Below are 16,463 nucleotides of genomic sequence, written 5' to 3' on the forward strand. Positions count from 1 at the left end.
GACACAATTTTTGTATTTATGGACCTACTGTACACATTGACCTCTCATCATGCAACCTTGCTGAATTCACTTATAAAATCTAGTAGTTGGCAGGGCACAGTAGCTCATGCCTGATATCCTAGCACTCTAGGAGTGCACGTACAGCTTGAGCTCATGAGTTGCAGACCAGCCTGAGCAAAAAGCAAGACTCCATCTCTACTAAAAATAGAAAAACCTGAGGCAAGAAGATCACTTGAACCTAGGAGTTGGAGGTTGCTGTGAGTTATGTCACGAGGGCACTCTACCTAGGCTGACAGCTTGAGACTCTGTCTCAAATAAATAAAAAAATAAATAAAATCTAGTAGTTATTTTGTAGATTCCATAAGGTTTTCTATGACACAATCAAACTGCCTGCAAATATTGACAGTTTCAGTTCTTTCTTACCTAACTCTATGCCCTTTATTCTTTTTCATGTCTCAAACTTTAATAAACTGGTAGGAGCAGATATCCTTGCTCTGTTCCCAAACTTAGTGAGAAATGCTTTAGTATTTCACCACCAAATATGATACTAGCTGTATATTTTTATAGTTGCCTTTAATCAGTTTAAGCAAGTTTCTTTCTCTTAGTTTGCTGAGATCCTTGATATGTTAAATTTTGAATTCAAGGGTATTGAGTTTTGTCAGATGCTTTTTCTGTTTTATTGAGGTTTTGATGTCAGCGTTATACTAGGCTCAAAAAACAAGATGTAAAGCATTTCTCTCTCTTTTATTTTTCTGCCTTTTTTTTTTTTTTGAGATAAAATCTCACTATGTTGCCCTTGGTAGAGTGCTGTGATGTCACAGCTCACAGCAACCTCCAACTCTTGGGCTTAAGCGATTCTCTTGCCTCAGCTTCCCAAGTAGCTGGGACTAAATTCCCTGCTAATTTTCAGTTGTAGTTGTCATTGTTGTTTAGCAGGCCCAGGCTGGATTTGAACCTGCCAACTCTGGTGTATGTGGCTGGTGCCCTAGCCACTGAGCTATAGGCGCCAAGCCTGCCCAGCTATTTTTAGAGACAGTCTGGCTCTTGCTTAGGATGGTCTGAACCCTTGAGCTCAGGCGATCCACCCACCTCAGCCTCCCAAGAGTGCTGGGATTACAGGCGTGAGCCACCCCACCTGGCCTTCTTTTATTTTTCTGAAAGAGTTTGTATAAGACTAGTGTTATTTCTCCCTTAAATATTTGACAGAATTCACCAGTGAAGTCACCTGGGCCTGGAGATTTGTATGTGCTGTGTATATGAGTTCAATATATGTAATAGATATGAAGCTACTTAAGTTTTAAAATTTCTCTGTGTCAGTTTTGATGTTATGCTTTTGAAGAAATCTGTCATTTTATCTAGGTTGTTGAATATACTGGCATAAAGTTGTTTATAAGATCCTCTTATTAATTGTTTAATATGTGTAAAATCTATATAAGTAAAAAGAACAGTATAGAGGATTAAACATAATACTTACTACAATAGCCACCCATACCATAACTCATCTGTGGAATTACTGAGAACAAGACATTCTCCTGGCAAGCCTGGAAATCTCTTATGATTTGGAAGGCAAGCCACCAAGTAACTCAGTAATCACCAAGGAGCAAAGTTCAATCCTGCAGTAGTAAGGTTAATGTTAAATATTAAGTATTTTGTGGCAGTTCCTTGAAGGATTGGTGGAGAAAAACTGCATGTAGTATTTTGGAGATCATTTCCCTTACTACCCTTGAAGATCATTTCCTTGAGTACATACTTTCTTGACACCTATGAGATCATTTCCCTGAACACACAGCCCCTGCATGTCTTTGCTTAGTAATCTTTCCACCTATTATGTATCTTCTCAATAAAAGGACTCTGCAAGAAGTGCTCAAGGCTGTCCTGCACCTATGGGTAGCCTTACCCCTTGCAGCGTGTACTGTCAATCTGTGTCTCACATGATCATTTATGCAGTTGAGACAGAATAGCCCTGCAATTAATGGGAGTTGGCAGAAGAGCTCTAAGAATCTTTATTCTAATGGGAGACTTTATAGGATTAATAATCTGTTGTGAAATCAGAGACAGTATAGATCTTCTCTGGAATCTTTTTTTTTTTTTTTCATTTTGCAGTTTTTGGCTGGGGCTGGGTTTGAACCCGCCACCTCTGGCGTATGGAGCCAGTGCCCTACTCCTTTGGGTCACAGGCACCGCCCTCTCTGGAATCTTTTACTTCTAGATTTATTAGTTTTTCACCTGTAATATCTTTTCCTTTATTTCATCTTCCTTTCCCTCTCTCCTTTTTAGACGACTTGCTCCAATCTTTTGCTCTATTGCAAATGAACCTAAAATGGCAATTTGAATTTGTGATGGTAATTTGAATGCAGTTGCTCCCTTAGCAACAAAAACTTATTTGTGATTCAGACTTTGGAATTTTAAAAATCTCAGAGGTCTAATTAGTACATTTTTCCTTGAGCAAGGCATTTCCAACCAATATTGTGATCATTTAATAGAACTTTAAAAGAGTCAGTTAAGATTATTTCGCCACAGCAAGTACACAAGACATTGATTATAAATTTATAAAAATTTATAAGGACAAAATGCCTTGGCTGAGGGCTGATACAATGGCTCCTCCAACCCAGCAAGTCCAGTGGGGTGAAATACTCACTGCAGAAAGACTGCCATTCTTGCCAATTCCCTGACCATTTCAACCCAATAACAGTCATTGCTCAATATTAGAAAGGTTTTATTCCTGGGTGGTGCAGGCATATGGGGTCAGGTCCTCCTCCCTAACCACCTACCACCCCCTACACACACACACACACACAGCAGTGTTCTGCACTGTTTCTTCTCCAAATTATCAAATTATCCAGTGGTCAAAAGGTATTTGGTCCCATCCAGTCTCTCTCAGTTTGTGGTAGGACTAATTTGTTAATGGGGCTCCAGAAGGAAAGTGCCTAATGTTTCTTCTAATTGGACATGACTGCCTCAGAATGACTGCGGCTGCCAGCCAGTTCTCACTGTCCACAGGCTGGATAATAAGCTTCTGCCACTGGGCCCTGGGTCCTGACCAGGACCATCTGCTGTAATGAACTTGGAAGGCTCATTGTAGATTTCAAGAAAGGAAAAGAGAGAGAAAAGCACAGTCCAGTTCTTGTCAGGGGGCTCAATTATGGCTTCTGTCAGCTTAACAAAAGAAATTCAGAAAAGCTTGGATAGGAAGGAGTGGGAGGGAGCTGACAAAGAAGGATGGGTTGTGGGGGGACCCGGGATGGGAGAACCAGATTGAAATTCCTCCAGGACCAAGGTTTCTAGAAGGAGAAGCTCAGAGCTCACCATAATAGGGATCCAATTCCCAACAACCAAATGTTTGCACCAGGGTCAGAGTTCACTGCATGTCACTGATCTGAGGGTACAAGCTTCTCCATGCTTGACACAAATCTCTATCACTGGCACTCATAGAGAAAAGGCTCACAGGCACATCTGACCAATTGTTGTTTTCTTTTTTATTGAGATAGAGTCTCACTATGTCACCCTCAGTAGAGTGCTGTGGCGTCACAGCTCACAGCAACCTCAAACTCTTGGGCTTAAGTGATTCTCTTGCCTCAGCCTCCTAAGTAGCTGGGACTACAGGTGCCTGACACAATACCCAGCTATTTTTGGGTGTGAGCCACAGAGCCCGGCCCCTGCTGTGGAATATTCTGTCATATAAATGCAGCACAATTTATGTGTTCAATTGCTGAATGGTGTTTGGGCTATCATCATTTTTTGGCTATTGCAAATGATGCTTCCAGGGATATTCTTCTTTTGTTTGTTTGTATGTTTTGGAGACAAAGTCTCACTCTATGTTCTGGGTACAGTGCCGTGGGATCCTAGCTCACAGCAACCTCAAACTCGTGGGCGCAGGTAATCCCCTTGCCTCAACCTCCTGAGTAGCTGGGACTACAGGCACCTACTACAGGGGGCTGGCAAGTTTTTTTTTTTTTTTTTTTAGTAGATACAGGATCTTGCTCTTGCTCAGTCTGGTCTTGAACTCCTGACCTCAAGCAATCCACCTGCCTTGGCCTCCCAGAGCGCCAGGTGTGAGCCACCATGCCTGGCTTCTAGGGATATTCTTGCTTCTCAGAACATATATCTCCAAAAAATATAACTAGGAGAGAAACTGCTTAGTGATAAGCCCCCCCAGAGAAAATTTGAGTTATGGTAGACAGCTGGGGAAGAGCCTGCTTCTCAGAAACTTGTCTGTTATGATAACCGGCCTCCAAGATGGCCCTAAAGACTTCATGACTTTCCATAGTTTCTTCCTATACTGTGTCAGGAATTGTCTGTGTGGCCAATAGAGTATGGCAGAAGCCATGGTCTGTGACTTGCAAGGCCAGATCATAAAGGACATTGCAGCTTCTTCTTTGCTCTCCTGGGTCACTCCCAGGCCAAGGCCAGCTGCCATGTCATGAGGATGCCCACACAGCCCTGCAAAGAAGCCCAGATGGCAAGGAGCTGAGGCCTCTAGTCAATGTCAGTGAACCATCTGAGTCACCAGGCCAGGCAACCCTTCAGGTGACTGCGGTCCTGACTGTCATCAGACTTCAACTTCCTGAGAAACCCAAAGCCAGAATTATCCAGCCCCTGGACTCTTGATTCTCAGAAAACATGTGTTATAATAAATGTTTGTTGTTTTAAGCTACTATGTTTGGGGATAATTTGTTATGCAACAATAGACATTTTGGTTTATCTAGACTGGCTGAGGCGGGGAAACAAAGCATTTCCCACATATTAACTGTTCAGAAACAACCTATAGTGTATATTGATCCTCCTGTCCTACATGTCTTAGAAATTAAAATCGTTGTGGTGGTGCATGTGGCTCACTGAGTAGGATGCCGGCCACATATACTGAGAGTGGCAGGTGCAAACCTGGTCCCAGCCAAACTGCAACAAAAAAAATAGCCAGGCATTGTGGCAGGTGCCTATAGTCCCAGCTACTCAGAAGACTGAGGCAGCAGAATCACCTAAGCCCAGGAGTTGGAGGTTGCTGTGAGCTGTGATGTCACAGCACTCTATGGAGGGTGACAAAGTGAGACTCTGTCTCTAAAAAAAAAAAGAAAGAAAGAAAGAAAGAAATTAAAATCGTAGTCACCGTCAGACTGAGTTTTCATTCTTTTCCTGTGTTCTTTTTCTCTTCCTTCTGTCTTTCCCTTATCTTTCTTTTCCCTAAAATTTTAAAGATAAGAATTCTTCTCCCTTGCCCGTTCCTTCCCCTTTCTCACCTCAGGAAGACAAAGCAAGCTTCCCCTTAGCTGGGACTTCCCCACAAGAAGCAATGAGCTACAATGACATCCCTAGTGGTCCAACTTGTACCATTCACAGCTTCATGCATCCAGGCAAGAGGTCACATCTCACCTGCTCAGCTCAAAGCCGGTGCCCGAGATGTTGCCTCAAACTTTTGTTTTCTCCTGGGAAGATTGTATTTTCCTAGTACAACACCAGTTTGCAGATAGCTCCTCCTCATCAAATTTACCTTAACATTTAAGAGGCTTAATAAACTGTTATAGTATCACACAAACCAGTAGTTACTGTAGAATGTTCATACAAAGTAGCAAGGAGAGGAGGAAATGAGTAATGCCCTCCTCCTCCTCCTCCTCTCCCGCTGCTGGTTGGTATTAGGCCTTCGGGGAACCCGGCTATATCCACGTGGGTGTAGTGGCTTTGTTTGCTTACATGAATGGCACTGCATGCTCTGTAGTGTGCTGTGACTTTCATTTTTCACATACAATATACAGTACCGTGGACTTCCGTCTGTGCCGGGACTTGCTGACTTACTGCTGTTTTTATCTTCCACAACAGTTATCCTTACACTTCTTTCTTTTCAATGGCTGCATATTTATCACCGTGTAACCTTTCCTGTCTTGAAGGATATTACATTTTTAAGTTTTTTTCTCTTTAAAAATGCTGCAAGAGGCATCCTTTCATATACGCTGTTGGGCCCTGTATCAATATTCTTTCAGAATGGATGTCTAGAACTGTTTTTGATGGGTCCCTGGGCAGATGCTATCAAAATGCAACAAACCCGAAGAGAAAGAGACAGCCCCTCCTGCAGGAGTCTGGAAGGCCTGATCTGGCTAAAGCACCCTGAAGGCAAAGGCAGAAGAAAAGGGCAGAGGAGAGAAGAGATGAAGGAAGATGGGGAGATTGAATTCAGTGAGAAAGGAGGGGTGTGACCTTAGCTGAGGTTAATGAGATAAGCTTGGTCCCTTCAGAGAGGGGGACTGGGAGATTGCATTCTGTTGCCTGTGTTATTGGGGCCATTAAGGGGTATTAAACAAGAGTGGTCCTACTGATGGGGACTGTGATTACAGGTGCCTTCAGGCACTCACCTTGAGGTCAAAGTCAGTCTTCAGGCTTAGATTATTCATAGACTTAAAGACACAAAGAAGGGTATAAGGGGACTACGAGAGTCCTGGAGATAAGGAACCAAGTCCCATAAATTTGGCCCTCCATACCTCTGGGCTCTGCGTTGATTGGGTCAACCAATCGAGGACTGAAAATATTGGGGGGGAAAGTGCCTCTGTACTAAATATGTACAGACTTCTTTTTTTGTCATTAGTCTCTAAACAATACAGCGTAAAAAATACTTGCACAGCTTTTATATTGTATTAGGTATTATCAGTAATCTAGAGAGGATTTAAAGTATATAGAAGGATCTGCTTAGGTTACATGCAAAGTACTATGCCATTTTGTATCGGGAACTTAAGCCTCCGGGGTTTTTAGTATTCAAGGAGGGCCTGGAACCCATCCGCCAGGAATACCAAAGGATGAGTGTACTTTCCATTAAGTGACTCAGACAGTGGCAATAAAAGTTCGTTTTAGGTATGAGGGCCTAAACTTTTTTATGTATTTTGGGGTTTTTTGCAGTTTTTTGGCCAAGGCTGGGTTTGAACCCGCCACCTGTGGCGTATGGGGCCAGCGCCCTACTCCTTTGAGCCACAGGTAGTGCCCACCCTTTCATATTTTAAGGAAGCTCTAACCTGAGCCAGAGCTCTAACCTGGCTGAGAGAGTCTTGGGCTTTAGGCCTGTTTGAAGGGAGCTGCGGGAAGGGAGGGGGTTGAGGAAGGAATGGGGGAGTAATGCTATGGAGAGGATGATGGGATTCACTGTTGTAAATAATCCTGGAAAAAGAATTTCAAAAATGAGTATGTGTTTCCAGGCAGATACCAGGGGAGGAGAGTTCCTGAGATCCTCTACTTTCCTGAAGATAAGTTATCTAGAGCAATGGCCTTCAATATTTTTTGGCTCATGATAGAAGTTTGAATAATTATGTACTCTTTTGTATGTTTTTAAGTTGATATTAAAATGTTCTTATTCGTTTCATTTGAAAAATGTGATTTCTGTCCAGGTGTGGTGGCTCACACCTGTAATCCTAGCACTCTGGGAGGCCATGGCTGGAGAATCACTTGAGCTCAGGCCTTCCAGAACCTCTCTGGAGTGACACTCTGTCTCTACTAAAAATAGAAAAATTATCCAAGCGTTGGACACCTACAGTCCCAGCAAATAGAGAGTCTGAGGCAGGAGGATCAACTGAACCCAGAAGTTAGGTTGCTGTGAGGTTGGTTGATGCCCCGGCACTGCAGCCTGGGAAACAGAGCAAGACTCTGTCTCAGACAAACAAACAAACAGACAGACAGACAAACAAAGTGATTTCTGAATATGTAGAAACACATATATATGTTATACATAAGTATGCATGCATAGTAATTTTCAAATATAGTTGTTTTACCAATTTAAACTTATTTAAGTAATCTAAATTCCATAGTGCCTTTTATGTTTATCAGCTACTAAAAAATACATAACATTTTAGAGTTGAAAACTTTATATTTCTCTTTTATACTAATATAATTTTGCTTGAAAGTTTTCTATTGATCCTTCACTTTCATACATCTTTGCAATATATATTTACAAATTACTTTTTCAAAATTAGAAAAATTTTTGGCAATAGGTTTTTTATGTATATACCATATATATGTTTTTTTTTTCTTTTCCAAATTGGTTCCCACCTGAGAAGTCAGACTATTTTTTTGTTTGTTTTTTTTTTTCTTTTCTTTTCTTTTTTTTTTTTTTTGAGACAGAGTTTCACTTTGTCACCCTGGGTAGAGTTCTGTGATATCATAACTCACAGCAACCTCAAACTCCTAGGCTCAAGCAATGCTCTCGCCTCAGCCTCCCAAGTACCTAGGTCAGGGGTCCCTAAACTTTTTAAACAGGGGGCCAGTTCACTGTCCCTCAGACCATTGGAGGGCCAGATTGCAGCCCAGGATGAGTCAGCTGCTAAGCAGGACAGGCAGTGGCGGCAAAAACACCCAGTGGGCCAGATAAATGTCCTAGGCAGGTTGCATGTGGCCCGCAGGCCGTAGTTTGAGGACACTTGACCTAGGTATACAGGGACCCCCCACAACGCCCAGCTATTTCTTAGAGATGGGTCTCCCTCTTGCTCAGGCTGGTCTTGAACTCATGAGCTAAAGCAATCCACCCACCTCGGCCTCCCAAAGTAGACTTTACTTTTGAAAGCAATTTATGTTCACACCAAAACTGAGCAGAAGAGATGGAGATAAATTACTTTTTTTACATGTCCTATAATGATTAAGGTTTACATTAAAATGTGTTGTTATTGCAAATTCTTTTTTTTTCCTGAGCTTTCTTTATTTGCTGTTGGTTTATTTTATTGCCAATTCTTATTGAAACCTATCTGATCAAAACATTATAATATATTTCAAAATTTGATAAATTAAATATAACAAATATGTATGGAAAATCCAACATTTTTCTCTGCCCATGAGTTCCATGATGTGATGGTTAATTATATGTGTCACTTTGGCTAAGCTATCATGCCCAGTTATTTGGTCACACATCAGTCTGGATGTTGCTGTGAATGTAGTCTTAGATATAATTAATGTTTAAATAGGTAGGCTTTGAGTCAAGCAGCTTACCTTTCATAATGTGAGAGGACCTCATCCTGTTGGTTGATGGCCTTAAAAGTAAGCCAGGCTTCTCCTCAATACTACAAGCATAGAAAACCTGCCTGAATCTCCTGCCTGTTGCCTTGCAGAATCTGCATTCAAGACTGCCGTGTCTATTGTTACCTGAGTTGGCAGCCCACCAACCTGCCCTACAAATTTCAGGCTTGCTAGTCACCACAATTTCATAAGCCAATTCTTTAAAAATCTCCAGATAGGCCAGTCACGGTGGCTCACACTTGTAAGTAATCCTAGCACTCTGGAGACCAAGAATGGCAGGTTGTTGAGCTAAGGAGTTTGAGACAAGCCTGAGCAAGAATGAAACACCATCTCTACTAAAAATAGAAAAATTAGCTGGGCATTGTGGCAAATACCTGTAGTCCCAGCTACTCAGGGAAGCTGAGGCATGAGAATTGCTTGAGCCCAGAGAGTTTGAGGTTGCTGTGAGCTATGATGCCATGGCATTCAACCTCAGGGCAACAGAGTGAAACTGTCTGGGGAAAAAACAAATCTCTAGATAGATAGATGGATAGATAGATCTCCTATTGATTCTGTTTCTCTGGACAACTCTGACAAATACAATAGATAAACATTATTTATGGCTAGAATGAGAGAGGGTTCAGCATCAATTCTATTATTTCTATTGTTATAGATAGCACTGAAAAAACCCTTTCTCACATAATTGGGCATTTAATTTGCTCTTTAACTCCTGAGTTATATGACAACAACCATAGTAATATATGATCATATCATTGTTAATGGTTTATTAGCTGACAATTCACTTAAATATGTCTTAAGTATTGTTAAAATCAAATAGAAACCATTCAGTGAAGAAAATAATTTGCTATCATGTGCTATTTACTTTCTCAGTTCCCAAGAAATATATCAAAAAGACTTTACAGAGTTACTGAATAATTATTAATTATATCTGTTACTCTTTCATATAGAGATACCTTGCTGAAAAAATCAGGTTAAAAGCTATTTTCAAATTGGTAATGGTGCATTTTATAAATTTTTTTTTTTTTTTTAGAGACAGAGTCTCATTTTATTGCCCTCGGTAGAGTGCCATGGTGTCACAGTTCACAGCAACCTCCAACTCCTGGGCATAGGCGATTCTCTTGCCTCAGCCTTCTGAGTAGCTGGGACTACAGGCACCCGTCACAATGCCCGGCTATTTTTTGTTGCAGTTTGGCCGGGGCGAGTTCAAACCCACCGCCCTCGGTATTTGGGGCTGGTGCCCTACCCACTGAGCCACAGGCACTGCCTGCATTTTGTAATTTTTCCTGACATGTGATCAAATTCAATATATACATGCCAAATTACATTTTCAAAGATAATTTTGGGATGTTTTCAATGAGTTTAATATCCAGACATAGAAATGAAAACTTGAGAATTATAGTTTAATAATTTCTTTTTATAGTTGAATATAATTATGTTTAATAATGAAATTTTCATAAATAAAATGATATATCTGAGTTTTGCATCAAAATAATGGGAGTTAAGAAGTAGGTGATGGGGGGTAGTGCCTGTGGCTCAGTGAGTAAGGCACCGGCCCCATATACCGAGGGTTGCAGGTTCAAACCCGGCCCCAGCCAAACTACAACAACAACAACAAAAAATATAGTCAGGCATTGTGGTGGGCATCTGTATTCCCAGCTACTCAGGAGGCTGAGGCAGGAGAATCGCCTACGCCCAGGAGTTGGAGGTTGCTGTGAGCTGTGATGCCATAGCACTCTACCGAGGGCGACAAAGTGGACTCTGTCTCTAAGGAAAAAAAAAGAAAGAAATGGGTGATGGTATAGATAAAATAGATTGTCCTTGAGTTGAAATTTGTTGAAGCTGGATGATGTGTATGTACATAGAGTTTTATTATATTAGTCTTTCTAACTCTGTATTTGTAATTTTCCAAAATAGAAAGTTAGGAAAACAAAAGAAAAATATCCTGCTTCTATTTAAAAGCATGCTTAGGACAGAACTAGTAGGCATATCAACAGTTTAGAGAATGATTTGTTGTTTTGTTTTTTGTCTTGTTTCATTTTGTTTTGTTTCAGAGATGAGTTTCCCAGGCTGGAGTGCAGTGACATAATCAGAGCTCACTGCAGCCTGGATCTCTTGGGCTCAAGCTATTCTCCTGCCTCAGTCTCCCCAAGTAACTGGGCAAACCACCATTCCCAGCTGGGATGACTTATCCTTTTTTTTTTTGAGATAGAGTCTCAAGCTGTTGCCCTGGGTAGCGTGCTGTGGCATCACAGCTCACAGCAACCTCAAATTCCTGGGCTTAAGTGACTCTCTTGCTTCAGCCTCCCAAGTAGCTGGGACTACAGGCACCTGCCACAATGCCCGGCTATTTTTTTGTTGTAGTTGTCATTGTTGTTTGGCAGGCCCAGCCTGGATTCAAGCGCTCCAGCTTCAGCGTATGTGCCTGGCACCCTTGCCACTTGAGCTACAGGTGCTGAACCATCCTTTTTTTTTTTTCTAATACTTTTAAATTTTATTGTTGGGGATTCATTGAGGGTACAGAGAATCAGGTTACACTGATTGCATTTGTTAGGTAAAGTCCCTCTTATAATTATGCCTGCCTCTAAGAGATGTGTCACACACCATGACCACTCAACCTTCTCCCTTCTTCCCTCTCTCAGTTCCCTCATTCCTCCACCCTCCCACCATGTTGTAATGACTTAATCTTAAATTTTTTTTTTAAAGACACAGTCTCACTTTGTTGCCCTCCATAGAGTTCCGTGGCATCACAGGTCACAGCAACCCCAAACTCTTGGGCTAAAGTGGTTCTCTTGCCTCATCCTCCCGAGTAGCCCAGACTACAGGTGCCCACCACAACACCTAGCTATTTTTAAAGGTGAAGTCTCACTCTGGGTCAGGCTAGTCTCAAACCTGTGAACTCAGGCAATCCACCTGCCTCAGCCTTCCAGAGGGCTAGGATTACAGGCCTGAGCCACCATGCCCAGCCCAGGATGACTTAATGGGATGAAACTCATTTTTAAAACTTCAGGTTGTTGGCTCAGCGCCTATGGCTCAAGCAGCTAAGGTGCCAGCCACATACACCTGACCTGGTGGGTTTGAATCCAGCCCGGCCTGCCAAACAACAATGAGGGCTGCAATCAAAAAATAGCCAGACATTGTGGTGGGTGCCTATAGTTCTGCTACTTGGGAGGCGGAGGCAGGAGATTCGCTTGGGAGTTGGAGGTTGCTGTGAACTGTGATGCCACGGCACTCTACCCAGAGCGACAGCTTGAGGCTCTGTCTCAAAAAAAAAAAAAAACTTCCATTCTATCCTAATAGCACTAAAGGTAAAAAAATTAAAAATTAAAAAAATCGCTTCCAGTTGTATACCAACTGTCTCATACTTCGTGTCTTTGATTTCACTGAATACTGCATATTAAATGTCGTTACCTTAATTATTTGGCACCTCCGTGAGTCTGTTGATTGTCATTTTCCCTTGGTTTTCAGTTTGTGTCATCTTTTCATATATCAGTTGTTTTTGATTATGTGCCAGTTAGTATACATAGAACAGTGTAGAAATTAAGTCGAAGCTCAGGAAGGTGTCATCCTCCCCCAGAGAGGATTTTCTTTATTACTAGACTGCAGGAATTGCAGTGATTTAATGTTGGGCTTCATTACTTAAGAAAGCTGGTTTACTTCTGGTTTAATCTTATCCCTAGGACAATGATTGTCTAAGTGTAGATTTTAGACAATCTGAGAATCCTTTAGATACATTTGGGAAGCCACAAGGTCAAAACTATTGTGATTTTTTTTTTTTTCCCATGGAATAAGAATTCAGTATATCAGTATATATTGATGTACTGGTGTTTTAACATTGGTGTCTTAGCACAAATCAAGGGAAATAGCACCAAAACATCCACTTGTAGTAATAAGAAAACAAAAGTCAGTTCCATTTAAGAATGCTATTGATTTCAAGCTGCATGAGAAAAAAAAAAATGAACCCTCTTGATTAAAAGTAAAAATGATTAATTTGGCTCGGCGCCTGTGGCTCAAGTGGCTAAGGCGCCAGCCACATACACCTAAGGTGGCGGGTTCAATTCCAGCCTGGGTCTGCCGAATAGCAATGATGGCTGCAACCAAAAAATAGCTGGGTGTTGTGGTGGGCGCCTGTAGTCCCAGCTACTTGGGAGGTGGAGGCAGGAGACTCGCTTGAGCCCAGGAGTTGGAGGTTGCTGTGAGCTGTGATTCCATGGTACTCTACCCAGGGGGACAGCTTGAGGCTCTGTCTCAAAAAAAAAAAAAAAAAAAGATTAATTTTATTAAATCTAAATTCCTCTCAATATTCTGTGTGGCAAGAGGAAAAGTACACATACAATTCTTCCATTGTATGTTAAAGTATGATATCCAGAGGACAAAAAAATGTGAGATTGTTTGAGTTATGCATTAAACTAGCTTTTTCTTTTTTGAGACAGAGTCTCAAGTTGTTGCCCTGGGTAGAGTGCCTTGGAATCATAGCTTATAGCATCCTCTAACTCGGGCTCAAGCAATCCTCTTGCCTCAGTTTTTCTATTTTTAGTAAAGCTGAGGTCTCGTTCTTGCTTAGGCTGGTCTCAAACTTGTGAGTTCAAGCAATCCACCCTCCTCGGCCTCCCAGAGTGCTAGGACCGTAGGCGTGAACCACCGGGACCAAAACTAGCTACTTTTTAAAAATGGAACATTATTTCTACTTATTATTTTTTTTAAGAGACAGGGTCTTGCTCTATTGCCTAGGTGGGAGTATAGCGGCATGATTGTAGCTCACTGCAGCCTCGAACTCCTGGACTCACACAGTCTTCTCCTACCTTAGTCTCCTTAGTTACTGGGTCACCGTGAGTCACCATGCCCTGATATTTTTTAAAATTTTTTGTAATGATGGGATCATTACACTCTATTGCCCAGGCTTCCCGGGAACTCCTGGCCTCAAAGGATTCTCCTAGTTTGGCCATTCAAAGTAACGGGATTATAGGCTGGTCTCGAATCTGTGAGCTCAGGTGATCTCCCTCCTGGGCCTCCCAGAGTGGTGGAATTACAGGCCTAGGTTTTCATTTAAAGGAAGTACTTTCCAACTTCTCCTTGTCATTTCATATTGCAACGATATTGCAATAGTCCATCTGATCTTGGAGATGGCCACTAAGTGACGAATAGGCAGGTGGCATATACAGCGCAGATGTGCTGGACAAGGTATCTATCTTCAGAAACTATTTCTATTATTTTTCTTTTTCTTTTTCTTTTTTTTTTTGAGAGACAGAGTCTCACTTTGTCGTCCTCAATAAAGGTAGAATACTGTGGCATCACAGCTCACAGCAACCTCCAGCTCTTAGGCTTAGGCGATTCTCTTGCCTTAGCTTCCTGAGTAGCTGGGACTATAGGCACCCCCTAAAACACCCAGCTATTTTTTTGTTGCGGTTTGGCCATGGCCGGGTTCAAGCCCACCACCCTCAGTATATGGGGCCAATGCCCTACTCACTGAGCCACAGGCACCGCCCAGTACTATTTTTCTTAAGACATCCTGAAGGTTTGGTATTTTATTTTATTATTTATTTATTTATTTTGAGACAGAGTCTCAGTCACTGTTGGTAGAGTGTTGTGGTGTATTAGCTCACAGCAACTTCAAACTCTTGGGCTCAAGCTATCCTCTTGCCTCAGCCTCCCAAGTAGCTGGGACTATAGGCACCCTCCACAATGCCCAGCTGTTTTTTTTTTTTAGAGACAGGGGATCTCGGCTCTGGCTCTGGCTGGTCTTGAACCAGTGAGCTCAGGTACTCCACCTACTTCGGCCTCCCAAGGGCTGGAATTACAGGCATGAGCCACCGTGCCCAGCACTTATTTTATTTATATTTTTGAGACAGAGTCTCACTCCATTGCCCTGGGTAGAGTGCTATGGTATCATAGCTCACAGCAACCTCAAATTCCGGCTCAAGCGATTCTCTTGCCTCAGCCCAAGTAGCTGGGACTACAGGTACCTGCCACAGTGCCTGGCCAGTCTTTCTAGTTGTTTTTTTTTTTTTTTTTTCAGAGACAGAGTTTTTACTTAATCACCCTCGGTAGAGTGCTGTGATGTCACAGCTCACAGCAACCTCCAGCTCTTAGGGCTTAGGTGATTCTCTTGCCTCAGCCTCTCAAGTAGCTGGGTGCCCACCTTGAACTCCATCTATTTTTTTGTTGCAGTTTGGCTGGGGCCAGGTTCAAACCTGCCACCCTCAGTATATGGGGCCAGTGCCCTACTTACTGTGCCATAAAGTGAGACTCTGTCTCTTAAAAAAAAAAAAAAAGAAAAGAAAGAAAGAAAAAAGAAATTATAACATGTTGGAATTTACTCATAATGATACATGAGATGAATGGGGATAAAATTTATCAGTGGAAACTGGAATGGCCATGATTTGACAATTATTGAAGCTAGGTGATGGATACATGAAATGCTATGCTATTCTTTTCTTTTCTTTCTTTCTTTCTTTCTTTTTCTTTTCTTTTCTTTCTCTCTCTCTTTCTTTTTTTTTTTTTTTTTGAGACAGACTCTCACTTTATCACCCTCAGTAGAGTGCCATGGCATCACAGCTCACAGCAACCTCCAACTCCTGGGCTTAGGCAATTCTCTTGCCTCAGCCTCCAGAGTAGCTGAGACTACAGGAGCCTGCCACAATGCCTAGCTATTTTTTTTGTTGCAGTTTGGCCAGACTGAGTTGGCCACCCTTGATATGTGGCTACCCGCTGAGCCACAGGTGCTGCCCAACATGTTATAATCTCATCCATAAATATTTCACTAAGTACTTCTAATAGATAAATAATTTTTTTTCCTCCATCTTTTTTGTAAACATGGGGTCTTGCTATATTGCCCAGGCTAGTCTCAAACTCCATGGTGCTGGGGTTACAGGCATGAGCCATATACCCCTGGTGATAAGTACTAAAAAGAAAACCCAAAAGCACAATACTATTATTATATCTAAAATAACTGACATTAATGTCTAAACATCAGCCAATGTCCAGGCAGTGTTCAATTTCCAATTGTCTTATGAAAGTCATATATATTTTTCTCTTTTTTTGGAGACAGAGTCTTACTTTGTCACCCTCGGTAGAGTGCTCTGGTGTCATAGCTCACAGCAACCTCAAACTCTTGGGCTCAAGCAATTCTCTTGCCTCAGCTCCCCTGAGTACCTGGGACTACAGGTGCTCACCACGCCTGGTTATGTTTAGAGACAGGGTCTCTCTCTGTCTCAGGCTGGTCTCAAGCCAGTGAGCTCAGGGTAATCCACCTGCCTCGGCCTCCCAGAGTACTTGGGTTTCAGGCATGAGATATCCCTGCCCACCCTGACTATGAGTTTTCTGAGAAGACTCTCCAGGCAGCCACCCAGAATAAAGCCGAAACAAATTCTTTTCAGAGCTGTATTCTCCCTGTACTGAAGTGTTTTTGTTTTTGTTGTTGTTGTTGTTTTTAGTTCACTCTTTCTCTAAGTGTTGCCCTTTGTGTAGGTCCAGCTCTAAAAAGAGATCTC

This window comes from Otolemur garnettii, unplaced genomic scaffold (genome assembly GCF_000181295.1).
Source record: "Otolemur garnettii isolate 467f Iridium unplaced genomic scaffold, OtoGar3 scaffold00147, whole genome shotgun sequence".
NCBI classification, from domain to species: Eukaryota; Metazoa; Chordata; class Mammalia; order Primates; family Galagidae; genus Otolemur; species Otolemur garnettii.